This window comes from Indicator indicator, chromosome 1, assembly GCF_027791375.1.
Source record: "Indicator indicator isolate 239-I01 chromosome 1, UM_Iind_1.1, whole genome shotgun sequence".
NCBI classification, from domain to species: Eukaryota; Metazoa; Chordata; class Aves; order Piciformes; family Indicatoridae; genus Indicator; species Indicator indicator.
This window is the reverse complement of record NC_072010.1, coordinates 78,905,289-78,930,263: the sequence shown is the minus strand read 5'-3', so window position 1 is coordinate 78,930,263 and position 24,975 is coordinate 78,905,289. Positions and strand designations below refer to the sequence as shown.

At 39.3% G+C, this 24,975-nt stretch overlaps 1 protein-coding gene across 1 annotated transcript in view; it reads left to right on the top strand.

Moving 5' to 3' along the window:
- Positions 1–24,975, top strand: part of ANOS1 (anosmin 1) — a 139,980-nt gene that overhangs the window by 5,645 nt on the left and 109,360 nt on the right. The gene's annotated exons all lie outside the window — the stretch shown is intronic.

Sequence of the window (24,975 nt, the reverse complement as noted above, 5' to 3'; positions counted from 1 at the left end):
AGGCTCATGAGAGATTGCTTAAACTCATTAAGATTGGTACTGTTGTGATGGTTTGAATCAGAGCAATACGAGTCAAACTGAACCAGTGGGTCAACCTGGCTGTTTTCCCAACACAGAAGTAAGGGAAAAGTAACACACAGAAACTAAGGATTGAGAAAAAAATAAGTGAGATAAGAATAGAGTTTACTGAGCAAAAATCAGATAACCATAGCACAAAATGCCTAATTACCTTAGCCTATTTGCAGAAAAAGCACAGCGCAAAGCAGCAGCAGATAGAAGCAAGTGAGCTAAAAGCCCAAGCTGGAGAACTACGTCCCCATCCCCCCTTGTCCTGCTGCAATTCCAGTGGAAAAAGACACACCCAAAGAATCCAGGACCCTTGAAGAAGCAATTGGAACAGGAGCCCTCCCATGTTGCAATCTGTACTTCAAGCCCCATAATACTTTGCTCCAGTTTGCACTTTCACTTTTTGAAGCTGGCATGACTGTGGCATGGTGTGAATAACAGCAGCAAGTTCAATTTGGTCCATGACAGCTGTTTAAAAATATACCAGCCTCAGTGTGGATGAGTTTGGTCACATAAGGGTTCTCTATTCATACCTAAAATAACAGAGTAGTGGGTGATTCAGTTGAAATTTTTGATACAGCATAGGTATCCCTCAAGTGATAAGTACGTTTTGTGGTGTATGAAGAGAAATTATTGACAGATATCCCCTCTTAATTGTTGCTTAGTATAAATATAATAGTAATGTCTAAGAATTAATACTTGGGAATTAGCAAAGTTAGCTAAAGCTAACTCAAAATGGATTTAGAAAGGATGGGAAAATACTTTTTAAGCTAATAGATCTAGATGTTACATAATGTTTAACAGCTGTGAGAAGGAATAATAAGGGCCTTAAAAGTTTATTATATTGAGGGACTGATAACTATATGATGATAGGAGACTGCTTCCACTGCTATAGATGGATTGCTGCCTGTCAGGACAAATGAAGTTATTGAGGAAAACCAGGCAATTCTTTTAAGCAAATAATAAAAGGTCCCCAGATATTATATCTGCCAGCAAATAGTGTGTAGGCGATTGCCTCTAGATACCCAATACCAGATTTTACCCACGATTTAGGCAGTTAGTTGTCTTAATGCCAGCAAATATACCTTCAATTTTTATGTTACTCCAAAGTGATTGCACCTGTGAAAATCAACATTTTATTCTGGATAGGAAAGCAGTAGGCCAGGCTGAAAGTCTAGGATGCACATGCCTCTGTGCTCTGCTATGGAGAAGATGGAGATCATGAAGAAACCATTCATTATTTTAACTGTCTTAAATAATCTAAAAGCAGTAAATTACTTCTCATGAAATCTTTTGAAAAAGTATGCTATACTTTTCTAATGAGATATGGTGGATATGTAGTGTGCTGTTCCCAGGAAGTTTCAGTTGCTGTAGATAGGTTGCCCAGGCACCAAGTTTGTTTAGTTATTTTGGAACATGTTCAAAATCTTTTCTACATGTTACTACTTAGGAAATGTGTGCCATCTGCTTGTGTTGCAATTTCAATACACTTCTCCTCTCTAGAAATAGTCCTTGTGTTAAATAATTCTGACTTTCATATGTCTTATAAAGCACAATGCTGTTAATTTCTTTCTACAGACAAATTTAAACATTTGCCATGACTTTATTTTTCTCAAAACGGGTTAAAATTCCTGACCATTATTCTGCCTTTATTGTTCGTATGGCATGTAATCCAAATAATTATACTGACATTCGATGTGGTCTTATTATTGAGATCTGCTGTTGTAAACAAAAGTTGCACCAATCTTCTAATATCATCTTATGCAAAAACATGAAGACGAAATGTTCAATCTGAATAACGATGGTTTCATTCAGTGGGAAGATTGCCCACCATATTGTGGGATTAAGATACAGTTAACCTTTGAAGTTCTACCCTGGTCTGGTATGAACCTCCCTGATGTCAGTGAGAGTTATGTTCACTTTCTTACAACCAAATGCAAATCTCTTTGGCATTAGTGAAGTCTTGCATGGTTGTTGTGAGTGCAGTTGTTACAGAGCCTGATCACTGTTTTCTAGTGGCTTTGATAGTTCAGATTTGGGATTTAAAACAAAAAACCATTGCTTCCCTAATTGGTTATGTTTGGCTGTGCCTCCAGTGTGAGCTTTAAATACAAATCAGGTGAACTGTATGAAAAAATAGGCAAATGGTGAGCAACTGTATTGAACAATAAGAGTTGCCAGGATGCTTTTCTGGTGTTTTACATGTGGATGCTCACATCTTAGGAAAAAAAAAATTACGCTTTTTCTTGTTCATAGAAGTAAAATTGCTTTTAATGTGGTAAATGTGCCTGATACCAAATGCAATAAAACTAAGAGGAATGTTACTCATGTGTTTTGAGGCAGACAATGTTTTATGTATAGAAAGTGTTGGCAAAGCATAGTTTTAAGGTCATAGGGGTGTGTTTGGGAGGGGAGGGAGGAGATGTTGCTTTTGAAAAGCATTAGAAAACTTTTGAAAGAAACACACTGGGAATACTAAAATGTAAATATTTTTTTTCCCATTTGAATGTAAATCCACTTACTACAGAGCGTGCAAGGTTATAAGTTAGGTAGTGTTCATAATTAAAACTGTTATTAAAACATTATTTATTGTCTGCATATGGGTTGTGTCTGTGATTAACTAGTGCTTGGAATGTATTTAAATGTATTTGGTTTAGTAAATGTCCTATAAGGAAAAAGACAATCCCAGTGCATTTCTGAGACAACTCAAAAAACAGATTGATTTCCCAGATGCTCAACATTTGTCATTTTGCAAAGGGTAAACTTTTAAGTGTGAGTGCTGAATTTATGTGTATCTGCAAATGGAGATTATTATTTGCAAGCTGGTCTACATCTCCACTGGCAATCTATGTGAATTTTAGCTTTCTGGATCATCTGGATTTGATTACATAACAAACTTCTGTAAACAGAAAGTGCTGTTATCTATCTTCTGTATTTTTAAAAATCAGAGATACGATTAATGACCAACTATCAAGAATATGTTTCAGAAGAAAGACACATTCATATTGATATTAAGAATTTAGTTCCTAGTGACTGTAAACATTACACCAAAAAAGCACTTGCCTAGGAGTTTACACCAAGAATCTTCATTTTTGACCTTTCCCACAGCTGAGGCTTATAAGGCCTTATATTTCAAAAACCTTTGAAGTCCATGAAAGCCTTCTGTTGATTTCCGCTGGATCAGGTCCATGTATGAATACTAGGACCATGCAGCCTTTGTCAACAAAGAAGGTTGTCAGCAAAGAAGGGTGCTGTGAACTTGGTATCCCAATTCTAGTTGTATCTCTGTTTTAGTCTTTTAATATCCAAGAGATCACAGGACATGAAGATGGAGACCTGGGGGTGTTGAAAGGTAAGTGGACCCTTTAAACTTGAAAGTAGACTGTTGTTCCTTTCATCTCTGATTAAAAAGAATCACAGATTCATTTCTGTCCACCAGAAAGAGTATCAGATATTTTCAGACTTGCAGCCCAAAGTTTTTATCAAATTTTCATTGACTCTGTAAACCATATTTTCACCAATGTGTCTGTAGACTATCAAATAGGTGTGACATCAAACTTGTGTAAAAGTGTGATAGAGGAATATACCTTCATCTTTCACCAGAAAAAACAAAAAAATTACAGCTCCTGAGGCTTATATCTTTATGGACGCTGCATGTTCTGCTGTGGGTTTGTGGTTTTTTGTTTGTTTGTTTGTTTGTTTGTTTGTTTTGGTGTGTACATTACATTATGGTCCTTTAAAATAGAAGTGACTTGAATTAAGCTTGAAAAGGTTAACTCCTCTGGTTAGCAGCTGAGGTTGCTGAGGTAAGGAAACCATGGCTCCAGAACTTGCAGGAGAAGCAAAGAGAGAGGGAGACTCGGAAAGGAAAAAGGTGGAGATAGTGACCTCCAGCAGGCACACAATGCTGGGAAGAGAAATTGTCTAGGAGTAGAGAGCACTTTTGATTTTACTGTGACAAAATTAGTTGAAACTAAGGCTGGAATCAGAACAGACATAATGAGTATAGGAAGAGTTGTTTGTCAATATTTTTTTATTTCTGTACTTCATGGAGTTCTGATTGATTTAAAAAGATTTTTTTGTTTGTAGTTTAGTAAAAGTGTAGTTTGAAAATCCTTTTGTCTTCATTGGAAAGACCAATTACAGACAAAACGTCCAAGAAAATTCACCAAAAAGTTCAAGCTAGTTTGTGGTCCTGTCATGTATATCAATGTAGGCAAATAAATACTACATTTGTTCTAGACTGGGGGTACTCAAGTGTGCAGCCTGTCCAGGTAATGCTACTGACCTGTGGATAGCTTATTTTAAAAATTCTTTTTTCGTTAATTTATTTTTGATAAGTAACTTAGGAGTTTGGAGGCAGTTTATGGGCTGAGTGTGTCCTAGTAGTGGCAGCTTGCTCCTCACTTCGTCTTTCCTAAAGACTTTAATCATATTGATGGATTGTGAGAAAAGAGGAACAAAGCAACAGAATACTTTGTCTCTCTGAACAATTCTTGCTTGCCAAACATTATCAACTTACTCTCTGGAGAGTTTTCAAGCAGAAATGTATTCTGGTGATGGCAGCCTCCTCTCTTGACTCAATATTATGATTTATTTGCATGTATTCTGAATTACATAGTAATTCCAGGAAAATCTTTGAATCTTCTTAGGCATGTGTTCTCTGTGTTTTCAGAAGTGCTAGATTTAATGACTTGCACATACAAAGTTTGGTCACATGATAAGAGTTGAACGTATGTTTTATTCCCATACAGTAGAGAAAGTGAAGTGACCTGCCCAGGCAGTATGCTGGGCGCCATGCAATACAAGGATGTTGTCTTTCCAGTCAGATGTTTGCTGTCACTGTAATTTCTCAAGTGCTCACACTCAAACTGAAAATCTGAGGTAGGGAAGACTCTGTTTTTTTCTGCCTGTGAGTGTTGCAGTCCAGCTGCTGTGGATCCTGTAATAAGATAATAAGAGGGAAATAAGAAGATTGCTTTAAAAGAAATGTATTCTGTCCAGAGAGTCAGAGGCTGAGGTCCATGCTGAAGACTGGGTGAGAATAATGTCCTCACGTAATCTAGTGCAAACCTTCCTTGCCATTATTGTAAGAATTTATAAGCCTAGTTCTATTTTCTATTCTCTTTTTTCTTATGGATTACGTTTTACAGGAGTTATCTTCACATTAGCTTATATAAAAGAAAATAACTCAAGTAATCACAGTTCACATACATGAAAATGGTTTCTCATCTTGTGATTTAGGCTATAGACCTATATAGCACTTGTAGTTAACTGATAATACTTTTAAATAATTTAATAATTTCCGTGTACTATTGGAACATTCCAGTCAGGCCTCAGGGCATTTTTGGACCTAGAGATTTTAAATTAATTTCTTAACCTCACTTTCTGGAAGACTTTGGGTTTTGTTGTATTTTAATACATGGATGAACAGGTACATGAGGCAACAAATAGTTGAACAATGAGGAAGGGGTGATACTATAATAATGTGTCATAATATAGTGATTGTCAATTTAAAATTTTATTCTCCCGCCCCGCCACCCCACCCCAAATTTATGTTCCTATGCAGTAGCTAACAGAACAGGGCATCTCTTTCAGTTTTAGTTTGCTGCCCTTTATTTTTTCCTTTCCAATTAAGTGATGATTAAAGCTCTTTCGAAAAGAGTGAAATCTCAGTACTATGTAACTGCAGAGAGACAATAATGGATCACATTATTACCTGACCCCATTTTTTAGGTCACAAAGACTGTATAATATGTTGCCATTTGATTCATATCTGGCAGTTTTGGGAAGGGAATTGGAACTAGGAGTGCTTGAGGCTTTCTTCTGTTTTGTGATTTCTTTCTATGCAACTCTGAACTGAGAGATCATAAATTGGCCAAGCATTATTCTGGATCTGCAGTAGGTGGAAGGAACACTTGGGGTTAGTCAAACTGACAGAAAGGGGTAAAAATCATCCAATTAATGAGGTGTGTGTCCCTTTTCATGTAGTACTTAGTTGCAGCTATGGGATGTGTTTGTCAGAATAAACAAGGAAAGGTGATGTAGACTTTTGCAGCTAGCAGCTTCTTGTTGTGTTTTTTTCTTGAGTTAAAAAAATAGAATAAACAGTGTGAAATGTAGTAGGCTTTTTGTGAAGTTCACACATTTTCTATCCAATGGATCCTAACTGGCCATGGGAGTAGGAATGCATTTGCTGCTACTCATGCAGCATAGTAGCTCATCTTGTGAAATATTGGGTTTAATCATAGAACCATACATATACATTTGAGCAGTGGACAACACCAGGGCTGTAATTACAGTGGTGATAAATGCACAACAGCAAATTATAATTATTCCAAGCCTTCTTATGGTGTTCAAAACCTTCCGTTAAGTAGATTAAAAGAGCAGCAATGTGGAGTAACTTTGAAAGTTAGCTGAATTCATGCTAAAGATGCTAAATACATATTGAATTGTTTGGGGTTTTTTTAATGAGATATTGCCCAGTTACTGATTGTTACTTTTTGTATCCAGGTGCCCTCAGGGATTCCAAAGCATCCCTGTAAATTTCATCAACAGGCATGGCTTATCCTCTTAATAATAGAAGCAGATGTCAAGTTTTCATGCCCCTAAGACGGTTACTCATACCTAGTAGATCCATCTGGTACAGATCGAGCCTCAGTCAAGTTGTTCTCATCCATGATCTTCCCACTGAGAAAGCAAATAAAGCAGAGCTCCTCAGTCCAATGAAAAAGAAACTTGAATATTATCAACATATTTGTAGTACCACAACCCATTTCACTTCACTGTCTTTCTTAATTGCTTTACACAGGTGAGAAGGCTGTTAAAATGGCAAGAAATATAATTGGGATAGAATTCCTGGAGCATGCCACCACTATCTTGAGATTTTCAAAGATGGAATAACTAAAGTATTTTTTAGTTCTGAAGAAATGGATGACTTAAAGGAATGGAAAATTTTCCTGGAAAAACCCTGCTGATAATACAGGATATTGACAACTGGTATTAACTTCAGTTGTCCACATTGTATGTGCTTAAGGATATATATTATAATGTTTTCCTTTTGTGGCTGTCAGTTTATATCAAAGATATACAAGAAAATGCTAGGCTTCAGAACTGGTGTGATTCTTGCAGTGGAAGCATATGAAAATTCTATATCGAAGTGTTTACATTAACTGGAGGCTTCAAAATACTGTGGCTAGGGTAGGGACTTAGGCTGAGCTTTGACATTGCTCACATTACAGGACTTTCAATAACTTCAGTGTAAATTAACATGTCTAAATTTTTAACTCTTTCACCTGATAGCAGAAAAATCTGAAACATAAAGAACCTGTCAGGAAATGATTGCTCTGCAAAACAGCTATATCCCTGATAACCAGATGTGTTAACAACAATGCTTCAACCCTGCCTTGAAAAGAGATTTATTTTCTTTTTATGGTATGTCTTCATTAGCTAGCTATCAGAGTGTATTCTAAAAAGCTGGCACATGAAAGGCTTTTATATTTGTGATAAGTTTTTTGACACTATGATGAGGCAGCATAGATTTTGTTGCTGTGGAAAGATGCAATTAATATCCCTGTAGCTCAAACTGTATAAGTAGTTTTAGTATGTTATATCTTTTTCATGTACCAGAATTTTACATTGATTTCCTTTCCCAGTCTCTAGTTGGTTGCAGGGTGGTCTAGAAGACTGGTAACAACAATTGTCCGGTATAATATGTTTCTTGTGTTACACAGCTCTTGACAAACTTGAAAAAGCTCCTGCAAAAACTGTAACCTGCTTAAAAAGGCTGGCTCATCTCTCAGGAATACACTATCAGAGATGCAGGACCAAAGGATCCCGGCTAGGATCAGGTTAGCAGGCATGTTAAATTTCAAGTGGAGAGGAAAAGACTCACCCATCCTTCTATGTGCTCCTTCACTTGATGCCTGGTTTTCATCTAATGTCAACGCAATGTCATTGCAGCCTTTGCTGTTCCGGTAGCTGTTGCCATTCGTTAAAATAGGATAGGAATAAAAATGTGTTCTGCAGACAAATATGAATGGGATTTACAGGTCTGGGAGTAGGGCAAAGAGAGCAGCACAGAGCTGGGAAGGAGAAGGGGGTCATGACTTCCTCTTTGTTACAAGATAGCATTAGGAGGAGGACATTTGTTAATGTGATGTTATATGTAGTATTTGAACAGTGTGCAACTGGCATCCACCAGTTTTTATTGGCTTAATGTGACTGTACTGTGGCTTTCTGCAGAAGTGAGAGCTGTGCTGGGCAGGGAGAGGCTAAGGGCTAGACCAATAGGAGCAAGGGAAAGGAGAGTGTTAATTTGCATGGTATGATTTGTTGAATTGTCCTTTAGTAAAGTTGTGGGCTGATTAAACTGTACCCATTACATCTTGTCTGTCTATGATGAAAGCAGATGTATGGAAAGACTATAGCAATTAAAATATGTCTGAGAAATAAGACTTCTTCCTGAAATGCTGCTATAACTCTTGTGGTGAAAGCTATTTTTGTGTGGCTGACATATGGTTCTTTGAATTAGAGCTTTTGGAGTGTATGTTAACAATATTGTGTTGTTTTTTCCTTCAGCTTGAAGATAGACTGTTCTGCTTATGAGTTCAAGAGTCATTTTAATGTGGATAGTTCTTTAATTCATGAATGGCCACAGAACCGTTTTCTAAATGTTTCTAGGAAATCCCAGGTCTGAGGGGTGCACTTACTGAGCCTGGTCTTCTGTGGAAAAAAGAAAAAAAATCCAAAGATTCTTTTAAACAACTGTTAGTACTCCAAGGACTGTGTTCATTTTGATGCTTATTACTTTAAAGAGCTCTGCTATTCATTTCAATAGTCCTTCTAAAATAGGATTTTTGTATAGAAAACTTTATAAATATGAATGAGTCTATGGAAGTACCAGTGTATAATTATTGTAAAATTATAGTCTGCATATTTCATCTGTATCATCATTATTTGTGCTGATTTTACTGCTGAGATTACACTTTTCTTCATGATTTTACAATATTTAAGGAACAAAGTATTTATTTTGGGAATGGTGTTTATTGAGCTTGTTGCTCAATACTGACCTTGATGTTTACTGAGCTTGTTGCATTTCACAGATCAAACAGGAGAAACTTTGTAATAGTAAAACAACTGCAATAAGATAGAGGGTATTACAAATGTTTTCTGTCAAGAAAGATACTGCATGGAATTTTCTTCTCCCCCTTTAAAGATGTCCTGGGTCTGGCTAAGGCAGGATTAGAAGTTCTGGGTTTTTTGGTTCTTTTTCTTTTTCCCCCTTCATAAGAAGCTGAGAGGGGCCACAGCCAAGACAGCCAGCTGAACCAGCCAGTTAGGGTTTTTGATACCATGCTGACATCATACCCACTATATAAGAGAAGGGCAGGCTGGGGCAAGCACAGGTGCTTTGAGCAGGTGATTGTGGCATGGAAGTGGTTGTGAGCTGAGCTGGGCTTTGTGCTGTTCTGTTGTACTTTCCTAACCTCAACCTGTGGGGTTTTGCTTTTTTCTCCCAGTTCTCAGTCACATTGCACCAGGGAGTGGTGGGGGGGATGCAGTTGTGTGAGCAGCTGTGTGGGGCTCAGCTGCAGGCTGGGCCTGAACCATGACAAAAGGAAAATGAAAATACATATATCCATCAGCTTGAGGTGGATATGGCTGCTACTATTACTTGAAATATTTAGAATCTTGTAAACTAATAACACATGCCAAAGAGAAAGGAAATGAATCCCTGAAATTGTATCATATGAATTTTATGAAATTAAATTAGAAATAATTAGTATGTTAAGTACAAGAGAGCATAAAATTTGAGTGTGCATGATACTAAGTTATAACATCAAGGATCCTGAAGAGCTGTTAAATTTTAAGGGCAGATGTGTATACATACTCTTGCCAAAGATACAAGTGTAGTATCTAATGATGTCCTAGAATACTGGAACAGAGTAGGAGAAGATACAATAAAACACCACATGACCAGTATATCATACAATGCATTTAAGCAGTTTTGCAGTCAGAAATAACTCCATGACAATGCAGCCTGCTTGCAGTATCCTATGTTTGTTTAGTTTATAGTTAGACTACATCTAATGGGCATTTAAAACAAATTTAAAATGTGTGGTTCGTAGTATTTTTTATTTTATTTTTCTTAAGGATGTGAGATACCTGACCCTTCATCATTTTGCAAGTCCAGAAAGCAATGATGCCTTGAATGGTGCTGAAACAGTATGGCTTCTGAGGAAAATCTAGTCTAGCAGGAAGCACTGAAATACTACAGTTGCGTCTTTTTGGGAAATTTTAGAAGTGTCTAAGGAAAATCTACACATTACTGTTTTAATGTGGATCAGAGTTCGCTTTTGAAGTGAGTTTCCTGAGCATTGTTTTAGCCCATTAATGGGCATTGTGTTCCTAGGACCAGACCAGAACTAGTTGAAGGAAAAGGGGTAGTTGGTATATGTGGAGTGTGACATAGAATCATAGAATGGACCAGGCTGGAAGGGACCTCCAAAGGTCATCTAGTCCAACCTCCCTGCAGTCAGCAGGTCCATCAACACCAGTTTCACTCAGCAGATGTGTTCCTTTGGTTCCTGTGACTTCCCAGTGTGGAGACACCCTGGTGTTTTGTAGCTGTTCTGGAATGACCAGCTGGTAGGCAGTGCAGATGAGCACAAGCAAATGCTCCTTATGGACTATACACATGAACTATAATTTTCAGTTATAAAGGCAAATAATAAAAGCAGCATGCATGCATTTCTGAAGTCAGGAATATTACTTTTTTTTGGTGAATCGGTTGTGTTTTTTTTCAAGTATGCTAAAGTAGGTTATGTCTGTCTACATTGATATTGTATTTTGCATAAGTAAACACTGCATTTTTAGAGTATATTTTTTGTTTTCAGTGTTAATTTCCCAGTGGTCTACATTTCTGTCACATCTTTGAACCTGCATATGCTTTTAATTGTCTCATGATTTCATTTGTATATCATACCTAATTTGACATGACAAAAAAGACATTTTAGAAGAGTGGGGGTTTTGAGATGGAGGCTGCAAATAAATAATGAACAAGCTATTTTTGCTTCCCATATTAATGCTATTAGATTAGTTTCTGCACTTCAACTGAATTACTTAACCTCGCAAAATGTGTGCAGGATTTGGCCTGAACTATATGCCTTGGTGTGAGATTACGTATTTGGTTTCAGTATCTTCAAACTAGTGGCAGTGTATTTAATTCCTCCTATAGCTGAGTGAAGAGAAATTTATTTCATCTGGATTCTTTTACAGATTTGTATAAACTTGTGCTAAGTAGAATAAGACCTCAGTTGAGATTAGTTTTAGAAGTGGTAAGAGTGAAGTCTGTGAAACCACAAGAAGGCAGTCATAACTCACAAGTGCAGTGGAGACACAAGGATTCTTGTGGCTCATGTGTTTTTACAGCTTGTGTTTATCTAATAGCTTTTTCTATGCATTTGAGAAGACAATGCCGTAACAGGAGAAAAGGTGTATCACACTTGAGATGCAAATTTAATCCAAGCAATACACAGTGTGTATCTTCAAAATTACTTACCTTTTGTCATTTCATTGGGAATGACTTTCAGAAGTCAATGACTGTCACCCTAATGGTGACAGCCAGGGAACAAATACTGTTGTGTCTCACAATTTAGGTGATGGTTAATGATTTTACTTAATTTCTTTTGTAATTACTCTGATCTAAAACACTCTAGTGTTTTATCTGTGTTTTTATTTTGGTGCATGTAAAGTTGGGGCTTTAAATATTTCAGTGTAAACTTTAATGAAAACAGTCTGTAGTAGAAAGGGAGGTTGAAGATGATTTTATATGAATTATTCAGGAAATACCAATGCCAGGTTTAGGTCAATACAGTTCTGTTTGAACCCATTGATCTACAGGAGGACCCACCATATCATTCAGGTAGGAGTTAGCATGGTACAGATGATGTGTAAATTTACATTAGTGTAAATTCAAAATAAAACTTCAGTAAGACTTTCTAAAACACATTTGTGAAACCCGTGATAAATCGTAGTGCTAAATCCAGATGTTTAAAATTAGACTGTAGTGTTAGTCAAACTGTGACCCATGAAAATTTAATTTTGGTTTATATTTATAAACTCCAGTTATGTCACAAGAATGAATGGTTAGGCTGATCAGTTTTATAACTATTTCTCACATTCAGTCACCTCTTTAACCTAATTACTTTGGGTTAACCAGTAACCAACATTTACTTTTCTACAATTCAAACGTCTGTGGTATAGAATGGCTAAAGAGAATGTACATTTGATTTAGCTGCAAGGAATCACAGTGGCATTTTGGAACAGTGCATTCCAAAATGCATTATTTCCTTTGGCTTCCTTTTCAGGATACTGTTTCGTTTCTCAGTTGTTTATTATTAGTAGTATTTTTTTTAAATAAAAAGTTGTGTGTACTTGTAAAATGTTGGAGGAAATATATGTACCCAGTGAAGTTTAATGCTGTAATTCTACACAAATTTTTATATAACACTCATAAAGTTATCCAAGTGTCTGATGGTAATATATTAAACAACATGACTAATATTTGCTAAGTTCTTTTTGTTTCCTTTTTTTGTGCAGTGATTTTCTTTGTTTGCTTTGATAGGTTCTATATATTTTGTTTTGTCTGGTTTGGGTGCTCTTTATTTGGTTTTGTTGTTGAAATTTTGCTTCATGCTTTTGTTAACTAGAGCAAAGTCCAAGGATGTTGCTTATGCATCAGGAAAAAAATGAAGAAGTTGTTATAGACCCTAAAGCACAATCTTCTGCTGTCAGGCTCAGTGAAGGCTGATGCTCCTAGAGGATGGAGAGCTAGGGGGTCGAGGATGACCCCACCACAGACTGTGGCCTCCTTGAGGGGAGCAGCTCTGTAGCGCTTTCACAGGATGAACAGAGCTGGGTGCTAGTGACAAGGTCATCAACAGAATCAGGCCTGATAAGTGATGAACTAGGGTCAGGGGCAGCCAGGGGCAACTGTATGAAGAATTCATGACATTCTGGGTGAACTGGCTGAAGGACAGAACTCAAAGGGTTGTAGTGAATGGGTACATCTGACAGGTGGCAGTCATCAGTGGTGCTCCTCAGGGTTCAATTCTAGGGCCAGTTCTGTTCAAGAAATTTATCAGAAATACGGATGCAGGAGTTAAGTTGCACCATTAGCAAGTTTGCTGATGATAGAAAATTGGGAGGTGCTGTTGGCTCTTGAGGGACATGAGGCCTTAGCGAAGTATCTAGATAGATTGGATCATTTGGCAATAATTAATTGGATGAAATGTAACAAGCTGAAATGCCAGATTGTACAGTTGGGACCAGAGTAGTGCCAAGCAGAGCCCAGCAGAAAGGGATTTGGGGTTACTGGTTGACAGTAGGCTCAGTATGAATGTCAGTGTTCCCTGGCAGCCAAGAGGTCAAAGTCTGTCCTGGAGTGCACCAAATGTAGTGTAATCAGCTGCTCAAAATAGGTGACTGTTCCTCTGTATTCAGTGTTGGTGAGGCCTCACCTTTACTGCTGCGTGCAGTTCTGAGCCCCACCATTTAAGAAAAACATGAACGTCTTACAGTGCGTCCAAAGATAGGCAACAAAGTTGATGGAAAGTGCTAGAAGTAATGTCCTATGACTTTGGGCTTGTCTAGTTTGGAGAAAATGAGACTGAAGGGTGACTTCATTGCTCTCTACAACTCCCTGAGGAGACGCTGATTGCTTTTCCCTGAGATCCAGTGACTGAACACATGGAAATGGTTCAAAGCTGCTTCAGGGAAGATTTAGACTGGGCATTAGGAAGCATTTCCTTATTGAGAGGGTGGTCAAGCCCTTAGACAAGCTTCACCAAGGGTTGATGGCCCAAGCCTGTCAGTGCTTAAGAAACACTTGGACAATGGCAGTAACAACATGCTTCAGCTTTTGGTCAGCCCTGAGCTGGTCAGGCAGCTGCACCAGACGACTGTTGTAGGTACCTTCCAACTGAAATAATCTGTTCTACTCTAGAAGGAGATGGTGCCAGAGACAGAGGTGGAGATGAGGCATGGGCAAGGTTTTGCAGGTCCGTCCATGAGACTGGGCCAGAGAAAAGCTACAGGATACATCCAGTCAATGAGCTGCCTACAGCTTAGGTGAAATGTCCATCCAGGAGGCAAGAGCAGAGGCGGACTCAGCTACAACATAGCTCATGGAAACACTGGCAACCCCAGCCACACTGAAGTGGAGCTTCTGGGCCTATGGAAGAAGGTGCAGGTGGAGAGCTCTGGTCAGGCACTTCAGGGTTTTTAAGGTCTATTCACGTCTTTGGAGCTTTGATATCTGCACACCCAACATTGAAACATGACAAAAGTGAAAATACCAGCTAACTTCTTTGGAGAAATCAAAGCTATAACCTGAAAGTTGAGGATTTTTTGAAGAACAACAGTGGAAAATTGAAATAGTATGCTACCATATGAATTATGCCAGGATCCATTTTGAATGTTGTGTGCTGTTGCTGTCCTTCCATCTCCAAAAAGTATAGTAGAATTAGGTAAATTACAGAGAAGAATAACAAGAAATACCAAAAATTAGCCCTTAGTTTCTCTTTGAGTTCTTACACTTTTGCTTCAGTAACCATTTTTTGCCACTCTTGGATTACTGACTTTGGCCTGTCTGGAATTTGGTTCAGTTCTCTGACTGTCATAAAATATTTAGGTGTGAACAGTTTAGTTGTGTGATAAAAGCTTGTTTGCACAACCCTGGAAGAGTTCAGAGAAGCAGTGGCAGGTGGGGAATCCCAAATCAGACCTTGCACAGCTGTTCCCAGACCCATCACTGAAGCTGTGAGTCCATCAGAGGCCTGTCTCCACAAAGCCATGGGAGCACAGTGTCCCAAAGGCAGACAGGAGCCCAGATTAGGGACTCAGAGGGAGGAGCAGCCTGTCCCAGGAGAGCCTCAGCCCTTCTGTCCAGTCATGGAACCCTTTTCAAGTGAGGGGAAACACTGCCTGGGGTATGGGACATACCATAATGTAGCAGAATAATATTTTGGGATTGCACAGGACTTCTTATGGGGAAATAAAGTGATATGCAGATAAAAAGGCTGTGTAAATAGGTGATATGCTTGCCTGGCCATGCCCTACTCCTCACCAGTGCTGTCCTATCCTATCTTATAAAATTCCCCTTCTCTTTTCTAGTTGAAGAACGTCTGTTCTGTAGGTCTTTGTGTGTGTGTATGGGGGCTTGAGTGTCAGCAACCTAAGTCAGACCCCAGGGTGGAGGCCTATTTGTTTGTGGAACTAGCACATGGAGTGAGTGAAGGTCTGGGTGCTGGTGGCTGGGCTGGGACCATGTGCTGAAGGGTCTGTGTGCTGAGAGTTAGCAGCCACAGAGATCAGAGAGAGTGAAACCAAATGCCAGTGCCTGGTGTGGGACTGTAGGCCCAGGGGCCTGTGCATCTGTGATGTCAGCAGCTGTAATGAGTCTGGGTGAGCATGTGAGTACTAGTGAAGAACCAGATGGAGAAGCAGTGGGTGAGGTGGCATAGCAGCTGGGTATGAGTGTTTGCCTTCAGGGGTGAGAAGGCAACAGGTTGGCTACTGCAGGACCCTGTGAGTCTTGACCAGCTGTGCTTGTCACAGCAGGGTTGGCTACTGGAGTTCCAGTCTGCTCTCTCAATCTGTGTGAGATGGGCTGTACCAGCATCTGGAGTGGGGCTGTGTTCTTGACGGCTCATATCCAGGTGCTAGCAACTGGAAAGCCTGGAATCCAGGGATACCTATTGGGCAGACTAGCGTTTTATGCAGTATATGATACTGATTTATATTAGAATCATAGAATGCACTGGGTTGGTCACCTAGTCCAGCCCCCTTGCAGTAAGCAGGGATACCCCCAACTAGATCAGGTTGCTCAGAGCCCCGTTAGCCTGACCCTGAAGGTCTCCAGGGGCCTCCACCACCTCTCTGGGCAACCCGTTCCAGTTTTCCACCACCCTCATAGTAAAGAACTTCTTCCTAATGCCCAATCTAAATCTCTCCTTCTCTAGTTTAAAAACATTGTCCCTTGTTCTATCGCTTACATGCCATTGTAAATAGTCCTTCCCCAGCTTTCTTGTAGGCCTCATTCAGATACTGGAAAGCTGCTGTGAGGTCTCCCCAGAGCCTCCTTCTCTCCAGGCTGAACAACCCAACTCTCTCAGCCTTTCTTCAGAGGAGAGGTGCTCCTGTGACTTTTGTGGCCCTCCTCTGGGCCTTCGTCTTCAGGTCCGTGTCCTTCCTGTGTTGAGGGCCCTGGAGCCCAGGTTAGGTGTCACCAGAGCAGTGTAGAGTGGCAGAACCACTTCTTTTGATCTGCTGGCTACAATTCTTTGGTGCAGTCCAAGATGCAATTTGGCTTCTTAAGAGGCTGTGAGCATGCATTGTTGGCTCGTATCCAGCTTTTCGTTCACCAGTACTCCAAGTCCTTTTCTGCAGAGCTGCTCTCTATCACATCCTCCCCCAGCCTATGTTGGTAATGAGGATTGTCGCAACCCAGGTGCAGGATCTTGCACTTGGCCTTGTGGAACCTCATGAGGTTCCTAGTAGCAATGAAATTCCTGGAAGTAATTAGGGTTGTCACATGCATGCCTGTGTTAGCAGTGGGGTCGGACTAGATTTTCAGAGGTCTCCTTCCATGATTCTATTCAGTATTGCATGGTGGTGCTGAAAGCATAACTGAGGTCTGATTGTTTTCCATCAGGATGGGATGGAGCATAATCAAATGTTTATAATGGAAACTTATATATGTGCAAACACCATTCCAATTTATCTAAGTGTCAGAAATGGTCCTGCCCAATAACATTCAATTTATGATTTTTTGATCCTTTTGCTTTATTTCATTGATTATTAGAACCATTATAAAACCATTACTAAGTAATTAGTTCTTTCCTTAAGACATAATTCAGTATGAAATAAGAAACTTTATAAAAGGAACAAAATTTACACACTTAAGTTGTTTGTATATCCTCCCTGTCTGCCCTGAATGAAAGCTAATTAATTAGAATATTTCTGGGAGTCTGTTGTGTTTTATGGATGGTTTCATCTCAGGCTGACCTTCTTTATTCATGGGTTCTCCTGTTCTCCAGGTTTGAAGACCTGGATGTTCTTCAAAGTTGTGTATGATGGACAAGCATGCAGAAGTGAAGGAGGTTAAAAATGTTAGCATAAATTGTCCCTGAAGGAGCAGTCTTGCTTCCCAGAAGTGGACCTTATTTGTGTTTTTTGTGACCTTGCATGTTCACTATCTCTAACTCCGTGTATCTCCAGTTCATTTCTACAGACTGGTTCAGTTTCATTGGCCAGGTTTCAGTCTTTGCTCTAGCCTGTTGCTAAGAGTCATTTCAAAGGGCACAAGCTTAAATTCTCTCTAGCTTGCTGAAAGACTTCTGTAGCAGGTGTTTAAGCTGCTGTATGAAAGAGCATCCTCTTTTCATTTTCCTGCCATAATTTAAAAGAAAACTATATATCAGTTGTTTATATGCAAAGGGATAACTAAATACAAGAGCCGAGGAGAGATGGGACTCTGGTCCCTTTGTCCATGCATTTGCTGCAAGTTTGTGGTTAAACTCAAGAGAAAGGGTTTGAATTTAAAAAAAAAAAAATTTTTTGGTCTTTAACATTTCCTATCTGTTTGGTTTGGTATCTATCCCTGCTAAGTGTACAGGCTTTTCTGAAATTCTTTCCTAAGTGCATACTTTGGTATTTGGAAACTAGAAAACCTGGTTTAAATTTGTTGATTCTATTTTGCACCTTAATTCCACAGTTTAGGGTTGGGTCTGGGAATGCACAGCACTGCCATAGGTAAATCCCTATATTAATTTGTGATTTAGTGAGCGTCAAGTCAGGAAATGTATGTCAGGCATGGTATAAGTTATATTTTACCATTACATATAATTTCACAGTATTGAGATTTTTGAAAGGTTAAGAAAAATGTTTGGAACCTGCCTCTTTAAATTTATCATTGCAACAGCTATTGATTTATCTACTCAGATTCTATGTTTCCTGTCAGTGGATACTGGTAGTTGAAGAGCTTATTTCTATGTTTTTTTGTCATTTTGAAAGAATCAGTGAGGTTATCAGGATAGACCACTTCAGAGAGACAGTGGTTTTACTCAGACATGAATAATTGAAGATTGGGCAGGGAAGAAATCACTTCAAAACTGATAGTAGATATAAAGGTATTGTCGTAGCAGCCTAAGTGGTTAGTTCATCCTTCACAGCTTTCAAAAGAAGGGTTTTATCTCTGAACATAATTATGGACAGAGATGTAAATGGAGGAAATTTGTTTATTTATTTATTACTGTTGTTCCAATGAAAGGCCAGTTTTTACTTGCTTGTGAGTTTTGAGTTTTTGTTGTTGTTGTTTTTCCTCTGAGGCATGTTGTAGATAGATGAAGATTGATTCTTCCTTACCTTTCTAGATGCTGCACGACTTTTATGTATTCCAAGGAATGAGGGCACAGAACAATCTGCAAGCACATTGTGATTTTCTAGAGGAGAGCAAGCATACACATATACTTGCTGAAGCTTAGTAGGACTGATTAGAGATGCCAGTTTGTAAATTTAATTGAAAATATGGCTTGTATTTTCATGAAAAATGTTGTCTTGGTCTAGAGGAGGAGAGAGAGACTTATTAGTTATTTTTTAAAAAGTTCCCGTGTTGTGAAATTAAGGCACAAACGAGGCCAAGTATCAAAAGCCAGGCTATTGATTAAAGGATAAAGTAAACAAAAATGAAGGGAGAAAAGGGAGAAAGAGAGAGGAAGAGAGACAGACAAATAGAGACAGAGGAGAGCAGGAAAGGGATTATATTACCATCTTCTGTTGAAGGAAGGGAGGGAGAGAGTTTCCAAAGTCCAAGTCCTTTTCAGCTTGTATTGTCCAGTGATGTTTCCAGAGTGTGATGTCTTCGGTGGAGTTCTCTCTTACAGCACGGAAAACTTAGGGCACGGCATCGTCCTGTGGTCTCGCCCCCTCCTTTGCCTTTTACCTCTCCATACACCAATACACATAGGTAGCTTATCAGGACAGGTGGTTATCTATTGTATAGTCCATAAGTCTTTTCACCATCCCTCCCTTTCCGGGGTAGCTACAGTCTTGATGGGTAGAGATGATCTTATCTTTGTTGCACATTCCAGAGGGTCTCCTACCACCTTGTCCTGGGGCAGCTACTGTCTGGCGAGCAGATCTTGTCATTTGTTGGGACATATCTCAGTTCTTGATGCAATCACAAGGTGATTTGCATCCAGACAAGATTCCTAGAAACATGAATGAGAAATCTTGTAGTATTTATCTGGTCTTTGAAGGTATAATTCTGTTTGTCTACAGTTTCCTTTCTGACAGACTGAAAGTGTGTGGGGCTCAGGTGGTGGCCTGAGTTCCTGTTACCTCTGTATACTTGGTGATGTTGTAGAATCTTTTAGTGTCATCTGCTTGACATCTTTCATGTAACATGTCAGTGCTGGGAAAATGGAATATTTGGAGTTTGCCCTGTCCTGTTGAGCACAGTTTCTTCTCTTCTTTAGTGTATGGATTAAGATACTTCAAGGTTGCCCTGCTGATACAGTGAGGAAAGGTTTATATATGGGCAGAAGGAGTGGGGGTTTAATTCTTTCATGAGGTGGTATCTGCACAGCAGCGTTAAGCCACCACTAAAGACTGAAGTCAAAACTCTCATTGGCATATGTCAGGTCAGGATTGGGTTTGTAGAAAAACAGATGTGAGGGAACTGAGGATGTAATTTGTGAGCATGTAAAATGCTGCAGAACCCCCCCCACATTTCTATCAGTTTGAACTGACATTTCTGATAGTTTCAACTGGGTGCATTAGATTACAAGCAGGGAAAAAAAATCACAGTGGAACATTAGAGTAACTTAGATTAACCACTTGCCAAGACACAGAGTGGAGGAGAGTGTTCACTTAGCATTCTTACTTCCTTGCATACTGTCCTTGTTCAAAGGAAGCCTGTAGAATTTGCTTTCACCTTGTACAATGAATGAAAGATAATTCACATCATGCTAGGTTGTTTGAAGTTTAAGTAGCTAAACAATACATTTATGTTTTGCTGAAGTTTTGAGTGGCAATAGTTTTCAGTAGAAAAACTTAAACACTTGTAGACATTGAAATTACAAAGAAGGGAAGCATCTGGACATTTATGGCACTGCCTCAAGTAACAGATATAATTCAAAAGCAGGAGTGCTTTTTCTAGTTCAGTGGAAAGCAGCAGCATAACTGAAACAAAGTGGCAAGCTGCTACTAATCTGTTATTGCAATCAGCTACCTCTGTCACATTTTATATGAAGAAGAAAGGGGGGATAAATTGAAAGTAGCATGTAAAATATCGTTTTAACATTACTGTTGGCTAGATCTGTAAATGGAAATAATAAATCCTCATACAGCATTGAGGGTAATACTAAAGTATTCCCACTAGCATTTATTATTTATGACTGTTCTAAAGTTTTATTTCTTCTATTTATGTCTCTCATTTTGAATGGGTTGAACTTGAAATAGTGCTCGTAGTTGGCTATTCTTACACTGTCAAACCTCAATCAAGTTTTAGCTAAATCCTACAGGAATGGCAGATTAAAATGATATTATAAAATCAGGTAATGATTGCATTATAACCTGCTGGGAAGATAAAATAAATATTCATAAATTATTGAACTTAAATTATATGAACTAAAGTGTTTAGAACTCTCCTGAATAAGCTTTCAAATGGAAAGGAGTGGATATATCTTTAATTTATCATCCCTAGAGCTCCTTAGGTAATACAGGAAAAGAAATTTTCAGCATTGCAGCTCATATGAAAGAAATTGCATATATAAAATTTCTGAAGTTCAGATTAGAAGTTGTGATGAAAGCACAATTTGTATTAGTTTAGTTCTTAAGGTGCAATAGTGACATTCAAGTTCAATACTTTAGTTTCACTTCCTGAACTTCCTAATGTCTGATTCAAATCTATGTTAGATTCAAAATATGCTCAATGATCAAAATGAAGAAGGCTGCGGTTTATCTTGCATGGCTGAAACACCCACATTGTTATCCTCCATCTTGCTGTCTTTGCTGCTGACAGAAGCTTAAAATAAATTTGGAAGGTGATTCTGAATTGTCCCTGGAAACGACTTGCCATTGGTATTTCTACAGAACCATCTTAGTTAGAGTGCATTTCCTTTCAAAAAGGACGTGCCCTCAGATGAAACAGGTTTTTTTGATTATATCAGTCTCCTACTAATCTTGGAGTAGATCTGTGGTTGTTTTTTTTGCCTTTTTTTTTTTTTATTTCAGTTGGTCTGTCAAGTACATAGAAGAATGTACTTAGCTGTTGAAATTGTTAGAATAACTTGTGTTTAGGTTACAAGCGGGTTATGTATTTTGCTATATGAAGGTTTTACTTTCAAGAAACTATCTGGTAGGAACGTATGGGTCAAAATCCATACTTTTCCTCTCCTTTTACTTGCTGAACATTCTACTCCTTTTGATGTATGGTATTTCAAAACTAGGATTCTGGTTTTTTTTGATATGGTGCATGTTATGTTTTTTTTTTTTCCCCGTTTTGTGTTAGGGACAATCTCTAATGAGAGCGCATAAGGCTTTTTGGGAACAATTTCAGGAGAACAGACTTGGGCTTCTTCAAAGATCTACTTGGAAGAATCCCACGGGATAAGGCCTTAGGGGGAAGGATGGCCCAGGATATCTGATTAATATTCAAGGATCACCTCCTCCAAGCTCAAGAGCAGTCCATCCCAGTGAACAGGAAGTCAAGCAAAAATGCCAGGAGGCCTGTGTGGATGAACAGGTTGCTCTGAGCAATACTCTGACACAAGGAAGCATGTGGAGGGTGGAAGCAAGGACCAGTAAACTGTTTGCTACATAAATATGATCTGAGCATCCAGGGATGAAGTTAGGAAAGTTGAGGCCCAAATGGATTTGAATCTGGCCAGAGATGTCAAGGCAAATAAAAAGGATTTTGGTAAATACATAGGTGACAAATGGAAGAGTGGGGACATTCATTGCTCAAAGATATGGATGACCTGGTTAAAATGATATGGAAAAGACTGAGGTACTGAATGCCTTCTTTGCCTCAGATTATGCTAGCAAGGTCTTGAGAAGCGTCAGGTCCCAGAGTCCAGAGGGAAAGCAGTGGAGCAAGGAAGATGTAGCTTTGTTGGAAGAGGGTCAGGTCAGTGAATACATGAGCAAACTGGACATGAATAAGTCTGTGGATCCTGAGAAGATGCAGCCATGAATTCTGAGGGAGCTGTCAGATGTCATTGCAAGGCCACTCTCAATAATCTTTGGTGGATCATGGCCACTGGGAGAAGAGGCCAAAGACTGGAGGAAAGCAAATGTGACTCCTTCCTTTAGAAAGGGAAAAAAGGAGGATCTGGGGAACTACAGACTGGTCACCTTCACCTCCATCCCTGGGAAGGTGATGGAGCGTCTAATTCAGAAAAACATCTCCAGGCATGTTAAGGACAAGGAAATCATCAGGAGTAGTCAAGATGGCTACAGTAAGGGAAAGTCTTGCTTGACCAATGTGATAACCTTGTACAATGAAGTGACTGGCCTGGTAGAGGAGGGGAGAGTAGTGGATGTTGTCTACAGCAGTGTCTTTGACAGTATCTCCTGTAGGATCATCAAACAGAAGCTGTTGATGTTCAGGCTGGATGAGAAGGCAGTGAGGTGGGTTAAGAATTAACTCAGTGGCCAGGCCCAGAAGGTGATGATGAGCAGTGCAAAGTCTCATCTGCATATGGGAAGGAAGAACTCCATACACCACTGTATGCTGGGGCCACTCATCTGGAAAGCAGCTTTGGAGAAAACGTCATGGGAGTTCAACATGAGGCAGCGCTGTGCTCCTGCAGAAAACAAGAATAATATATTGCCAGGAGATGGAGGGAAGTGAGGCCACAGCTGGAGTACTGTGTCCAATTTTAGTGTTCCTCAGTACAAGAGAGACAAAGACATATTGGAGAGAGTTCAGTGAAGGGTCGTGAAGATGGTGATGGGACTGGAGCATCTTTCCTAGGAAGAAAAGCTGTTTAGCTTACAGAATAGAAGGCTGAGGGGGTATCTCATTAATGTATATAAGTACTTGAAGGGAGGATGCAAAGGAGGTGGAGCCAGGCTCTTTTTTAGTAGTACCCAGTAATAGGACCAGGAGCAATAGGCACAAAATGAAACTCAGGAGGCTTCTGCTTGACTATCACAAAACATGTTTTTTATTGTGAGGGAGACTGAACACTGGCACAGGTTGCCCAGAGAGGTTGTGGAGTTTTCCACTTTGAAGGTGGAAGCAAGTGGCTGCAGATGTCCTTGCTTGAGCAGGAGGCTTGGGCCAGAAGACCTCCAGACATTCCTTCCAACCTTAGTCATTCTCTGGGTGTGTTTTGAACAACCTTCATAGTCACAGAATCACAGAATCATAGAACAGTTTGGGTTGGAAGGGACTTTTAAACATCTAGTCTACCTTCCCTGCCCTGGGATCCCAGGAACACTTCTATAAGATCAGGTTGCTCAAAAGCCTTTTTGAACATGACTTGAAATACTTCCAATGCTGAGACATCCACCACTTCTCTGGGAAACCTATTCCAGCCTATCACCTTTCTTACTGTAAATAATTTTTGCCTTGTGACCAACCTATATGTACCCTCTTTCAGTTTAAAATTGCTGCGCCTTGCCCTGTTAGTACAGGTCTTGGTAACAAGCCTATCTCTGGCTTGCATATTGAAATGTTGCAGTGAAGTTTCCACAGAGCCTTCTCTTCTCCCAGCTGAACAATCCCAATTCTCAGCCTGTCTTAAGAGGAGAGGTGTTCCACCCTTCTGACCATTTTTGTGTCCCTCTTCTGGGCATGCTTTCACAGCTCCATGACTTTCTTGTACTGGGGACCCCAGAGGTGGACACTCTGCCAGGCAAAGTCTAACAACAGCAAAGTCGAGGTGGAGAATCAATTGCTTTCACCTGCTGGACACATCTTGGGAGCTTTTGTGAAGGTGTGAATACATACTATATGAAGACATGCACAAACATGATCTCTCAAACATTCACTAAGAGAGATCCAGCTTCAAAGCATTAATTTCATTAAGTTGTGGTAGCAAGTCACTGTATTCCAGCTTACAGGGTTTGCTGGTATCAGAACAGAGGACTACTGTTGAGAAACTGGTGTAGTTGGCTTAGTCAGAATGCATGCTACTGTACCCATTTCTGCTTATGAATTGCAAAATTTGTACATCCAGATAATAATTTTGGCTTTATCTGTGTGATTTTTACAGTAAAAAAGTTGTGATTTGCATTTTCTCTTGTTAGAAAGAAAAAAAAAAAAAAAAGAGCATGAGAAATTAGGGTCCTGCTATTTTATTTTGCGTTTTGACCTACCTGAATTATTCTTCTTTGGAGACTGATTCCCAGATATATAGCCAGTGCCAATTCATACCTGCAGAAATACCTTGCCTAATGCATATGAAAGCATGTCCTACTACTCTCTCATAAACTCACTATCTTAGAAATCTCATCAGTTCTGTTTCCACAGTATGAGCTTATAAATTATGAAAGAAATATACCTGTGTAAGTTCCTAAGTACATGAATGTGCACTCTGTGTTGATGTTTGTATCCCATTTCATGTGTTTAGCCACTCAGGTCTTCCTGATGTTGTTTTGCTCTTCTACTATACAGCAAGCGAATCAATATTTTGTCTCATCTCTTAACTCCACATACACTTTTCTCTTTTCTGAGCTGTCAGAAATACTGTTTCCAGAACTGATCTTTCAGAACCTCCTCCAATAGAAGAGCAGGTTGATGCTTGTCTCTGTGCCAGTTAATATTTATCTTTCCTTTCTCATCATATTCTCTTTTCCTTTAGGTTAAACTATTATTTTGCATGTAAATCTGGA